The sequence below is a fragment of the Mustela putorius genome, unplaced genomic scaffold (assembly GCF_011764305.1).
Source record: "Mustela putorius furo isolate JIRA1106 unplaced genomic scaffold, ASM1176430v1.1 tig00001501_pilon_pilon_pilon, whole genome shotgun sequence".
Classification (NCBI taxonomy): domain Eukaryota; kingdom Metazoa; phylum Chordata; class Mammalia; order Carnivora; family Mustelidae; genus Mustela; species Mustela putorius.
In genome coordinates, this window is record NW_025421769.1 from 159,028 (window position 1) to 171,731 (window position 12,704).

The window sequence follows — 12,704 nt, forward strand, 5'->3', positions numbered from 1 at the left end:
GGAATTCAGTTTTTATGTATCTTTTTAGGAAATTTGTGAAGGAACAGAAACAGGTACAAGAAGAAATTAGTAGAATGTCTTCAAAAGCCATGCTTAAAGTACAAGAGGATATTTAAAACTCTGAACCAGCTTCTGTCACTGGCTGCCAGTGGATTACAGAGGAACACCCTCAGTATTGACAAGTTGAAAACAGAAACTGCTCAGGTAAAGTAATTAAAGTATTTTTATTGTAGGGTTTTTTTTTTGTTTTATTTAAGTCTTATAGGTTATAAGACTTGATACAGATGTACTGTAAGAAAACTGTATAGCATGTGTGCTTTTAAAAAAAAATTTTTTTATTTATTTGAGAGAGAGAGAAAGAGAGCATGAGAGGGGGGAGGGTCAAAGGGAGAAGCTGACCCCTTGCTGAGCAGGGAGTGAGTTGCAGGACTCAGTCTTGGGTTTCAGGATCATGACCTGAGCCGAAGGCAGTCGCTTGACCAACTGACACCCAGGAGCCCTAGCTTGAGTACTTTTAAGTTGCTATGATACTAGTAGTCACTAGTTTGTATTGAGTTCTGATTATTTATGAGGCAGTATTTTAAGCAATTTAGTTTTCATGACAGCTCTATGAGTTAGGCCATCTTATCTTTGTTATATAAAGAAGAATATGGGCAGAGAGGTTGTTAATAAATGGAAGAGGTTGTCAATAAGTGGAAGAGCTGATACTCTTAACTAGTTTGTTTCCTAAGAGTACTTGCTGGCTAAATTGCTATATCATGCAAGCAAGGTAGAAAAATATGTTTTTAAAAATCTGTCATCCATTAAATAAAATTATATTAAGCTTTTTAAGTATTAACAATTCTGATGACTTGCCAGTCTTATGTCTTAGTTATAAATGTTAATGAGGCTCATGTTTTTTGCCATTCATATGTACTTGTTTTTTCTATGGTATAATCTATGTCATTTTTTCTTTGTTGACACTCTTGCCTCCCTTGTGTAGTTTCAAGTCTTTCATCGTCTCCTCCTGGCTAGTTGTTCCGTCTCTGTGTGCCCAGCTACCCATCTGTTTAAAGGTGGGTGTTGCGTAGTCTTCTGTAACCTTCCTGAGTGCTAGATGAATGCGTTCTTCCATAGTTCTCTGTGATATCACACAAAATACCTGTCTTTAGTCCCTCTTAGCAATTTGCTATTCCATTGGGATGTAAGTATACCTGGTTCTTTACCTAACAACTTCAGGGATCCAGTTTTAAATTTACTCATGGGGACACCTGGTTGGCTCAGTTGGTTAAGAGGCTGCCTTCGACTCAGGTCATGATCCCAGAGTCCTGGGACTGAGTCCCACATCTGGCTCCTTGCTCAGCAGGAGGCCTGCTTCTTTTTCTGCCTCTGCCTGTGCTCACTCTCTCTGACAAAAAAAAAAAAAAAAAAGAAAAAAAGAAAGAACAGAAAAAAAATTTATTCTTGGATAAGATAAGAGGGGCTTTACAGTTACTTAGTTTTTAGGATTTTGTAGTGGTTAGCTAGGCTCTTTCCCAGCTGTGCACATTCTGCTTATGTTTCCTTCCCAAACCCTGTTCCTAGTCTGTTTCTCCATCGAAGACTGGCTGTTACGCATATGGATACCAGTGTGTGATATGCCTTTGGGGAATTGAATCTTTCCCTATAGTTTTAATCTCAAGTATTGTTTTATGATCCACTTTTTGTCACCATTTTTTTATTGAATGAAAGAGTTTTAAAATGCATTTCTCATGCAATCTACTTACTTGACAAAAATCGTTTTTCTCAGTGATACAATAGTCCAAGTTACTTGTCAGGTCCTTGCAGGAACATTTCCTGGATTGCGGCACAACAGTGCAGAAGGGAAATCCTTTGTCCTCTTAATAAGGTGATGAGGAAACCAGGAATGAGAAAAATATAAATAAAGAAATTCCATAGCAATCTTTTGCAAGAACTTGAAACCCACAACTTATCTTTAGTTTGTGAGGGGAAATTCATTACTTTTACAGCTAAGGGATAGCTTCCAGTTTTCAATAAATTTATCCTATACTTGATTTTTCATGAAATTTGAGATTTTAAAAAACACTATCATTGAATGAAGTCTGCAGTCCTAGACATAAGACCGCCACCCACCATACGCAGCCTCTTGAGCCTTTGCTCTGCTTTTCTGCAAGTGGCAGAGCCTCACATGTATTGCTTCTCACTAATTAATGAATGTGTACCCTTGGCCCTGAGATTGGAAAGGAACAGTGTCACTCAGGGTCCAAGTCGATGCAGGAGCACATTGTGGAAGAAGATTGCTGTTTCCACTCCTGTTAAGGAGTTAAGCCATCCCTGTGAAAAGGGGGTTATGCAATCAGGATCTCAGAATAGTATTTGCAGGGTAACGTCTACTGTGCTGGTGTATTTCTGGGACTAGTATGTATCCGAATACAGGTTTTTATTGAAGTATTTTTTGAGACATGCACGAAGCCACTATTTATGCCAACGCCTGTTTTAAGTTTGCTATACAGTGTGTTAGGAACTTAGTTTGAGCAGAGGTTAAAATCAGAATTACATACCACAAGTGGATTACCTCTAGGTGAGTTTGGCAATGAAGCAGTGGCTATTCTGTTGTTGGGGCACAAGCTGTCAATCATTTTTCCTTTCAAATCATCTGGGACCCCCCCTAATGCTCTCTCTCTAGATGTCCTGGAGCTTCTCATCGGAGACTTGCCCTAGAAAGGAGGAAAACTGATAAAGCTCAGACAGAGATTGAGAATGAAAATGGAACCACTGTAATAGATCTTCCAGGTACTTTATCCCTCGAAACGGACTGTTCAAGGACAGGCACAGCACCTGCTGAGTGCAGCTTGATATCAGCGTCTCTGCCCCCGTGGCCTGAGGAGCCTGGCCTGGACAACCCCGCCTTGGAGGAGAACACGGCCACTGACAGTATGTGCTCTTCACCTTGCTTTTGCTTTTCATCTGTTTTCAAATCAGATATTTCCTTTCTTCTCAGTACTCCCTATTACTTTCCCTCCATGGGGTGTTGTTGTTGTTGTTGTTTTTCCTCTTCAACAAATAATTTTACTGAGATATGCTTCACGTATCACATATTCACCCTTTAAGTGTACAAGTCTAACAGTTTGCCGTTTAGAAACAGAAAGCGAGTCTTACCTTGAGGCTTATCCTTCCCCCTCCCCCCTCTTCTGTTGTAGTCCACAAATTCACTGGTCATCAGCAGGCTTCTTTTGTTTGTTTGTTTTGAAGCCTATTGCTTCTTGACTAAGAAATCCACAGCATCAAGAAGAACAAAAATAATACCTCAGCCTATGTGCTTATTCTGTGTCAGCACTGTGCCAGGCACTTTACATATATTAACTTAACTTATTAAATGCTTGTACCAATACTGGCTTTTTTTTTAATGATGAGGAAATTTAGTCAGGGAGTCATTGGTCAAAGTCTGAGAGCCACGAAATGGCTAGGTATGTATCTGACTCCCAAGGCCATGTGTCTGACTATTGCTGTCCTCTGGTAGCAGCCACTGATCTGTCTACATGACCCACCAGGAAACAGGCAGAAAACCTCTAGTCATACATCTTGGGCATATCTTTGTAGTTGGCCCTTTGTCTTACTTTTAAATAGGTTTATCTCTTATGAAAATTCCAATTTTTCTACAAATCCCATTTTTCCCAGCCATGGCTATAACAATTCTTCTATCTCCTACTGCTCAGATCAAGACCCTCCTCTTCTTGCTTAATGTGGTTATTTTGTCAACCTCTACGGTGATTGTATGTCACAGAGTTTGTCTTTTTTATTTCATATGTACTGCCTTGCACTGTTTACAGCTGTTTCATGGGTCAGAGTTTCTCTGATCAATTAGGACAAGATGATATTGTCTGTATATTTCTTTATCAGATCACTATGTGGTCCCTAGTGATCTGATGCATAGTAGTTATTTGTTGATTATTCACCTTTCGAAGAGGAAGTGTTTTCCTAATCTTATCTATTGGTGTTTTGGTCATTCTGTTTTTCTTATCCCGTGGTATTGCTTTGTTATGAATCATCTATTAACGTAAGGTCATCACTAATGATAGACGATAACTTACTTACGTGAAGATAATCAAAATATAAAACGTTTTTCTTTCTATTTTTCTCCCTCTCATTTTTAACTTGGCAGCTACGCAGCAGCAGGTTAGTTTTCCGGAATGCATTATTACTACAATTGAAATTCACCGGGCTGATCTTTATATTCAGCTAGGAATTAGCATTGTGGGAGGCAATGAAAGGCCACTGATCAACATTGTTATCCAGGAAGTCTGTCGGGATGGGGTGATCGCCAAAGATGGAAGACTTCTTGCTGGAGACCCAATTCTTCAGGTATCAATTTTTTAAATTATTTTGTTAACTTGCCTCTTTTTTTGCTCTTATTCATCAATTTAAAACTTAGGAAATTAGGGTACTGTGGAATCTGACTTATAAAAAGGTAAGTTTTACTGTTTTTTTTTATGCAAAAACAGATCAGAATTTATCTGTAATTTCTCTGATTTCCCCCAGACTCATGGAATGTATTTTTACCCCCATCTTAAATTTGATCCCACATGTGCCTCAGTGCGTGGCTCTCCAGGCCAGCTGGATTCCTCCTGGCTTGGTACTCCATGGTTTGGCTATTTTCGGGGCCACCTTCACTGCTAAATTCTCTTGTCCCATTGTCTGTATCCCTAGTCCCAGGGTACCATCCATCAGTGACCTTCATTGTCTGATTCATCCTTCTCTACACGGATTACTATAATCTAGAAAAGACAGGTCACACAGCACAAGTTACTTAAAACTTATAGCATTGAATTTAAGATAGAATTCGGAAATCATGACCACCTCTTGTTGGTTCTCAAATGCACTCTCATAAAATCCACAAACAGCCTGACTCTGCACTAATCCTTGGTGCTACCCTCTCCCTCTTCTCTCTTAAAAGAGAATGAGCTACTCCAACAAATGAACTAGCTTCGGGCAAGATGATATTGTGTTAGAGGGCATACTGATGAGCGTGAGATGGCCAGAAATCACTGTTCATGTGAATTCTAGAGTGTATGTGAAAATTGACCTGGATATATGACCCATGCTAGTGTATGTGGTACTTGAAGCTAAAAGAATGGATATTTAGGAGAGAAGAAATAGGCATGAATGAGAAAAGATGTCTTCTAGGAACCCAAGCTCAAGGACTCTTGCCTCCTCAATTTCACTGCTGGGTCCTTCCCCACGGTCTGTTGGTATTCACCCCTTCCCTTTTCCCTGCCATCTCTCTGGTCTGTGCCCTCACTGCTTCACGTCTAACCCAGGAGAATCAAAACCCCCGCCTCCCTACCCTGCTCTGAAATCCGGTACGACCATTGTGCGGTTAATTCACCTGTGACTCTGCTTTCCCTGGGAAGATTGGACCAGAGAATCAAGTCCATACTGATTAATCTAATAGTCCAGGTCCTCTTTGAAGTCTTACACAACCTGTCCCCTCAGCCTTCACCCTTGCTTTTTCTTTCAGCTGTAGCCATCGGTGTATTACTGAAACATCATAGGCATGGTGGTCAGAGCTGAGGGTATAATTAAGAGCAAAAAGCAAGCCCTGCCCTCATAGAATGTATAATGTAGCAGAAAAGCCAGACATAGCAGTCTCCTTGCTTCCCTCCACGTTCCAGCCTGTCCCCATTGTGCTACAGCTTCCCCACCTTCATCCAGAAAGCCCTGCCCTGCCATTTTCACCCATTCAGACCTCTTCTCACACTAAGTGCTGAAGACATTCCTTCTCTTCACCACTGAATGCATAATTGGTCACAGAGAGTTATTCAAATGCAGTGTCTTCCTTTGGGGATGGCAGCCGCCATTATTACGTACTATGGGACAGGCTTCTCACAGAGCTGTGCCTGGAGTCGATACCCAGGACAAACTTGCTGAGTCAATAAAAGAGTGGATTTGGTTATGATATCCTGTTGGGCATAGCTGTCTTCTTCATTAAAACCAAACTTAGAACCTCTAGGATTTTTAGTTCTTCAAGAGAAATGTCCAGAGGGGAAGACAGACAAACTAGGCTCCAAGAGCAGCAAGGATTGACCTTTCCACTGGGGGTTCCTGGCTTTGGTTTCCACGCCCATCCGTATTCTGCCTCTTGTAGTTTGTGATTTCCACTTCGACACTTGGGCCCAAAACCCCTCCTTCGTTGCACTTGGCCTGGCTGACACAGACTGAACTTCCAGTGTTTTGTTCTTGACTAAATCCGAAGAGGCAATAGGAGAATACAGGAAACATAACTAATCCAGCTTATGTAAAATCCAGTTTCTGATCCTACCATAGCTAGCTATTTACTGCATTGCTGTGTTTGCTGTCCTTTTATGATATTAGTAGTATTCTGGTTGCATGAGGTTGGCACAGCTCTCTGGACACCTTACCCTGTATTCCTTCTACGCCAGCTCCTAAACTGATTCTCCGTGGAGGAACTCTTGTAGCTGGTTTTGACATTTTGACACCTTTGTGGCCAAGACAAAAAGAACCAGATTGCCCTTTTTTGCAGCTTACACAGTGTTCTTTACTTTTCCACTCTGGCCTTTCTAGCTATAATTGAGTATACATTTATTTTCATCTTTTGTTCTTTGCTACCAGCAGTGTGCCAGCTTTGGATATTAAATTTTTTACATATTTTTCTTTTTACATATTTTACACATTTCATATTTTTTACATATTTTTATTTTACATATTTCTCACGCTTTTTTAAATTTTCAAGGTAAAAAACATTTTTCTCATTTGCATTTTTTCTAATTGAAAGTCTTTCAAGGTACTAAAATTTAAAATGCTTTGTTCTTATTTGCATTTCTTTGAGTTAATAATTGAGGTTAAGTCTGTAACCTCAGATTTACTAAAAATGTATATAAAATATATTTAGTTATACTTTTGTTTGCTATAGGGTTTTGTTTGCTAATATATTTCATCTACAGGCTTTTTTACTGGTCTGCTTTGGAGAATTGTTTAATAACATAACTGAATCTGTATATCTCAAATAAAAAGCTAATTATCTGAAATACTGGCTATAATTTGGGGAATTAAATCAAAGCTATAAATCAGCATTGTAGACATTCCAGTGCATTATTATTGTTAATGGAGGCATACATATTAATAACCCTAATAATGGCAATCTTAAATGCAGTTTAATGATTTCAAATTGATACAAAAACTATGAGCACATAACCTGATTATTGAATTCACAAAGGGTCTCTCCTCTTGTGGGCCTGACTTCTCATTGGCCTTTGGCTGGTATGCTGGAGGCAGTAAGTAAAGCCACACTACTTGCCCAAATACAGAGTAGTATTTATGGCCATTCAAAAGGAAACACTTGGAAAGAAGGCTCCTTAGTATATTTTTACTACCTGGTTATCTTCCACTTTTTGTGAGCTGCATAAAGAATACCGTGAGCCAATTTGAAAGAGCTTGGAGACGTTAAGATGGTTTATTTACTGACCAAAGGGCTAGCTAGCCTGTGTTTTTAGTTTAGCAAACTAGATGTAGTAACAGTGGGTGGCTTTGGTTTTCCCACACTGATTATGTGTGTGTGTGTGTGTGTGTTTTATATATATACCCACACATCCATGTTATTCTATTAAATAACCTATTTGAAAAGGAGAACCATATACCCTCAGGGCCTTTCACAGTGCAGCATTTTGAACAGTTTGAAGAATAAAATAGTGTAAGAGAGTACATCAATATTACTATTAAATATAAAACAAATTTCAGAACATGACTAAGAGTACGAATTTACAGTGTGATCTGAGTCGTCAGTGATATATTCCCTTTTGTTTTTTTTTAATTGATATTACTTTATTTTATTTTATTTTACTTTTAGATTTTATTTATTTATCAGAGAGAGAGAGAGGGAGAGAAAGAAAGCACAGGCAGACAGAGTGGCAGGCAGAGGCCGAGGGAGAAGCAGGCTCCCTGCCGAGAAAGGAGCCAATGCGGGACTCGATCCCAGGATGCTGGGATCATGACCTGAGCTGAAGGCAGCTGCTTAACCAACTGAGCCACCTAGGTGTCCCATCACTTTTGGTTTTTAAGGAAAATAATTGCAGTCATGTCTTGACTGCATTGGTCCAAAAGATAATTAGCTAAAGATGTGGTAAAGTTTACTCTGTTGGTGCTATTTCTACAACATCTAGCAACAGTATTTTATTTGGTTTCTGCTTTCTCTGTGTTTCACTGGCAACCACACTTTTGTGAAGGCAAAATCTCCGATTGTAGGATATTCCACAACCCACGTCACAAAAATGGTGTGAGGCTTCATACTCGCACGTGGCTAGCGCTGGATTCCAGCCAGATGTTTGTAAAGTCATTTGTGATAGATGTGAATTTAAGACGGAAAAATAAGAACCTAGAGATAAGTGGCTTTTTAGCTGAATAACCAGAAATTATGAGTTTTGACTAACAAATCCACGTCAGGCTGGTTTTTTAGAAGCTGCCTTAAAGTTCTGTTCTTGACCCTATGTTACTCAACTTTTTCATCAAGGATCTGGATGGCAATCAAATGCACAGATGTTGCAAAATTGGGCGAAGAACAAGTTTATGTGTGAGATCTATGGCTTTTGATGCCTGAATTTTAAAAGATGTCAACAGGCCCAAATCAATAAAATTCAAGTTAGTGGTGCTCAAAACTGTCATCCCGAGATGAGTAGGAAGGGGGAAGGCTTTCCTTAAGATAGACTCACGTGAAAAAGATTGAAGGCTTTGGGTAATCATAGGCACCTAACCCAGAGCCTGTGCCACATAACGCATCCAAGAGAATGTCGATTTCCTGCTTGCTGTTGGTGCAGACAGATGAGAAGAGGAATTCTAATTGTGATAAATACTCAGAGTTGCGCCAACCTCTTCCTCTGACTAGGTGAATAACTGAAGCTGGGTGTATTTTCTTAGTCCTGTTCCTGTCCCAGGATCAGTCACTATACTCCTTTCAGGGCCATAAGGTTTAGTAAATAAATGTTCTGTGAGTACTGAGTTAAGCTTGTTGTATTAGATAGATGTTACACTTGAGTGCTAAACAGAGTGAAACTGTAATTACCTGCTTTTCTTTAAAGTAAAAATGACTGAACTGAGATCAGGTTGTGTATCTAGAATCTGTCCCTTTTCTTAGATTAAAACTCGGTGTATTTTTTCCAGGGTAGGTGTTTTTCATTTGGAAAAGCCACATCAATCCAGTAGAACTTCAGTTTCTGTTCCACTAGAACTAGTATTTTGTTGGCACTTGCCACATGCTGCTGCTGTCTCTGCATTCTCCTCCTGGTCCCGTGAAGCGGAGAGTAAACCCATCTCACCACTCAGGGGACACACTCAGACATCCCGCTACTGGCAGGACCAGGGACTCTGATTCAGCACACTCGCTGAAGCCTGAGATCCTAACTGCCATTCTCTACTTCGTGCTAGTCATTGTGAGTGAAGCTTAGGAACTGTGCATTTTAAAACATCTTCAGAGGCTTTTCTTTGTAAATAATGACTGTATGTCATTTTCCAATGTCAGTTTCTTTTGGAAATGGCGTATAAATGTTTACCAGTTGAGAGGATAAAAGATTGTCCCACCTCGGTCATAATTCTTTTCTTCCAGGTCAACAACTGTAACACCAGCAATGTGTCTCACAACTATGCCAGAGCCGCCCTTTCCCAGCCCTGTTCCACGCTGCACCTAAGCGTGCTGCAAGAGCGGTGCTTTGGGGGCCGGACCTACAGCCACCCCGACAGTAGCTCTCCCCGGGAAGAGGTCTTCCACGTAGTCTTTCACAAACGGGACTCTTGTGAACAACTTGGCATTAAACCCATTCAAAGGACCGGTGAACCAGGTGTTTTTTATCCTTGATCTGTTGGAAGGGGGCCTGGCTGCCCAGGATGGACGGCTGAGCAGCAATGACTGAGTGCTCACCATCAATGGACACGACCTGAAGCTCGGAACCCCTGAGCTTGCCGCCCAGATCATTCAGGTACACGCAGATATTCATTCCACGTGCTCAGCCTTTATGCCGATGTTTTCGTAACATGAGAACCTGAGGGATATTTGATATTTCCTGGGGGAAATCAAACAGGGCTCCCCAAATCCTTCAAAATGCACAAGAGATGATTTTATCATTACAGGTAAAATCCTGTCTGGAAAACTGTATCCCTGTGAACATTTAGCCTTGCTCTTTATAGAGCGAAGGCTCTATATTTTCACATGGGTTTTTCATTTGCTCCATGGGCTCCACCTAAGCCCACACATAAAAAACACATTTATGTCCACATTTAACAGGTGAGACAAGCAAAGCTTGAAGGAGCTGTGGTTCCAAAGTTGTGACTTCCCTGCTCTTGTAATGTTCACTCTCCGCTTCACCTCCATACAAGTGGGGAAAATCAATTTTTATTGAGAAGAACTCATTATCTCTGTAGTGCCCTTTTATAAAGCATTCAGAGCATTTCAAACACATCATAACTTGTGTTCTTACAGTATCCCTGTGAAGTAAAGATGGTTATTATTAGAGAAAAAAATATTTTTCAATAAGAGCATTAAAATAGGTAAAGTAGAGGGGCACCTGGGTGGCTCAGTCATTAAGCATCTGCCTTCGGTCAGGCATGATCCCAGGGTGCTGGCATCCAGTTTCACATCGGGGCTCTCTGCTCAGCCAGGAATCTGCTTCTCCCTCTCCCACTCCCTCTGCTTGTGTTCCTTCTCTTGCTCTCTGTCAAATAAATAAATAAATACATAATAAATAAAATCTTTAAAAAAAGAAAACAGCTTTAAAAATTTTTTTTAAATAAGATAGAAAAAGTAGAAAATAATCCAGGCCAGACCTTCTGGTTCTATAACCTACCAGAGCATTTAATGATATGGGTATCTCCTACAATGATAGGGGTGAAACAAAGATGTGTATGGTGTTTTATTTTGTTTTGTTTTGTTTTGTTTTAAGTAAGCACAAGAAAACACTCTGACATAGAGGAAACCAAGCAGTAACATAATCGAGCATCAGGAATTAAAGTAGGTTGATAGTCACTGGGAAATGTGTATAGTAAACAGAATTAACAATGAAGATTTAAGTACTGTGTAAGAAAACCCAAATTTAAATCCCATTTCATTACTCCTTTTCACAAATGTTTGGTTCATTATAACTATGGGAACACACACACCCGGTAGCCATCTTGCATTAGGAGGGAGATTCAGGCGTTGGTCTCTTGTCCCAGACTTGAGATTTAAAAAAATTGAATACAGATACTTATATATGATACCAAATATAATATATTGCTCAAGTTGTTTCTTTGTGAAAAAAATCTTAATGTTTTGGATTCTGAGAACAACATGTATTCCATGTCTGAAAAGGAGACTAAGGAAGGCAAAATACAGAAAATGAAGAAGGAAGTCCAAATCACTGTCAGCCTAAAGTCCGTAAGATAGTGACATTAAAGTTTTGAAGAACATCATTACAAACATTTTTCTGTATATGCCACCCTTTCTTTACGTCAGCTGTATGCTGTGGACTTCTTACCCTGAAAATAGATGCACCATGATATAGCTGTATAGTAGGCGTGTTGTGCTAAAACTTACTTGAACACTCCCCTGTCAACAGACTTTAATGTTTTGTTTTCAAGTTTAAGACATTTTGCTTAACTTCCCTCTAGAAAGATCATACCAGTATATACTCCCAGCAAAAGGGCATGCCACTATTTTATGAAATACAGGTATTGTCATTTAGGCATCCTGCATTTTTAAAAATCTTGACTTTACAGGCATCCTGCATTTTTAAAAATCTTGACTTTACCAGAATTCTTCTGTTGTGCTTGAAACCATGAAGTGTTAGATAGGCAGTTGGCCTAACCCAAATGTTGGCCCATCGTTTAAAGCTTATATGTCCACTTCCATCACACACCCAGAATTTTGTCTTTTAAGAAATCAAAAAAGATCAGGGATTTGTTTGTTAATAGGTTTGCATGAGCAGGGGTCTTCCCATAAAGCTAAATTACTGGTTATAGAGTATTTGGTAGTGGTGAGGGTTAGGCAGTAAAGCAAACAATTCTTAATATTGAAATGAGATCACAGGGGTTTCTCACCCTTCACACCGTGTGATCTAATACTCAGAAGTGTCAGAATCTCAAATATCTGGATTGTAAGTGTTCTATTTGGAATTTACCTGTTAGATCAAATCCCCAGCCTCTGGCCACATGAGAAGTGTTATTCTTTCAGTTATTTGAAGAATTGTCTGAAACTAGTTTAATGAAATACTTGAATAAGTAAGTGACTTTAACAGGGCCTTAAAATTGGTTATCACTAAGGCACCTGGGTGGCTCCGTGGTTCAGCATCTGCCTTCGGCTCAGATCCTACATCGGGCTCTCTGCTCTGCGAGGAGTCGGCTTCTCCCTCTTCCTTTGCCCCTCCACCTTGCTCTCTCGCTTTTGCTCTCAAATAAATAAATAAAATCATTTTTTTTAAATTATGGTTTTCACTCCTTTTCCAACTTGAGAACTGAAACTGGAGTGCTTTCTTAACATTACTGACTGCAGTCATGGGGGGAGGAGGGTTCTACTTTCCACCACAGCTTCTTGAAAGCAGGCTGTCAAATTTTCCCATAGAAATGATAGTAAACTTGGAAAGTTGTAGTCATGACCAAGAATCAGCATCAAGTAGACCAGGCCTGTATGTTAAAAGCAAAGATAAAATAGCTTTAAAAAGTATAATAAATGTGAATCTGTGTTTCAG

General features: G+C 39.8%; 2 protein-coding genes across 2 annotated transcripts in view; both read left to right on the forward strand.

Annotated features, from left to right (window-relative positions):
- The window catches only part of LOC123394119 (ral guanine nucleotide dissociation stimulator-like), a 153,818-nt gene that overhangs the window by 98,364 nt on the left and 42,750 nt on the right, over positions 1-12,704 (forward strand). The window lies entirely within an intron of this gene.
- Positions 1-12,704, forward strand: part of LOC123394121 (ligand of Numb protein X 2-like) — a gene marked incomplete at its 5' end in the record, with an annotated part of 105,917 nt that overhangs the window by 87,043 nt on the left and 6,170 nt on the right.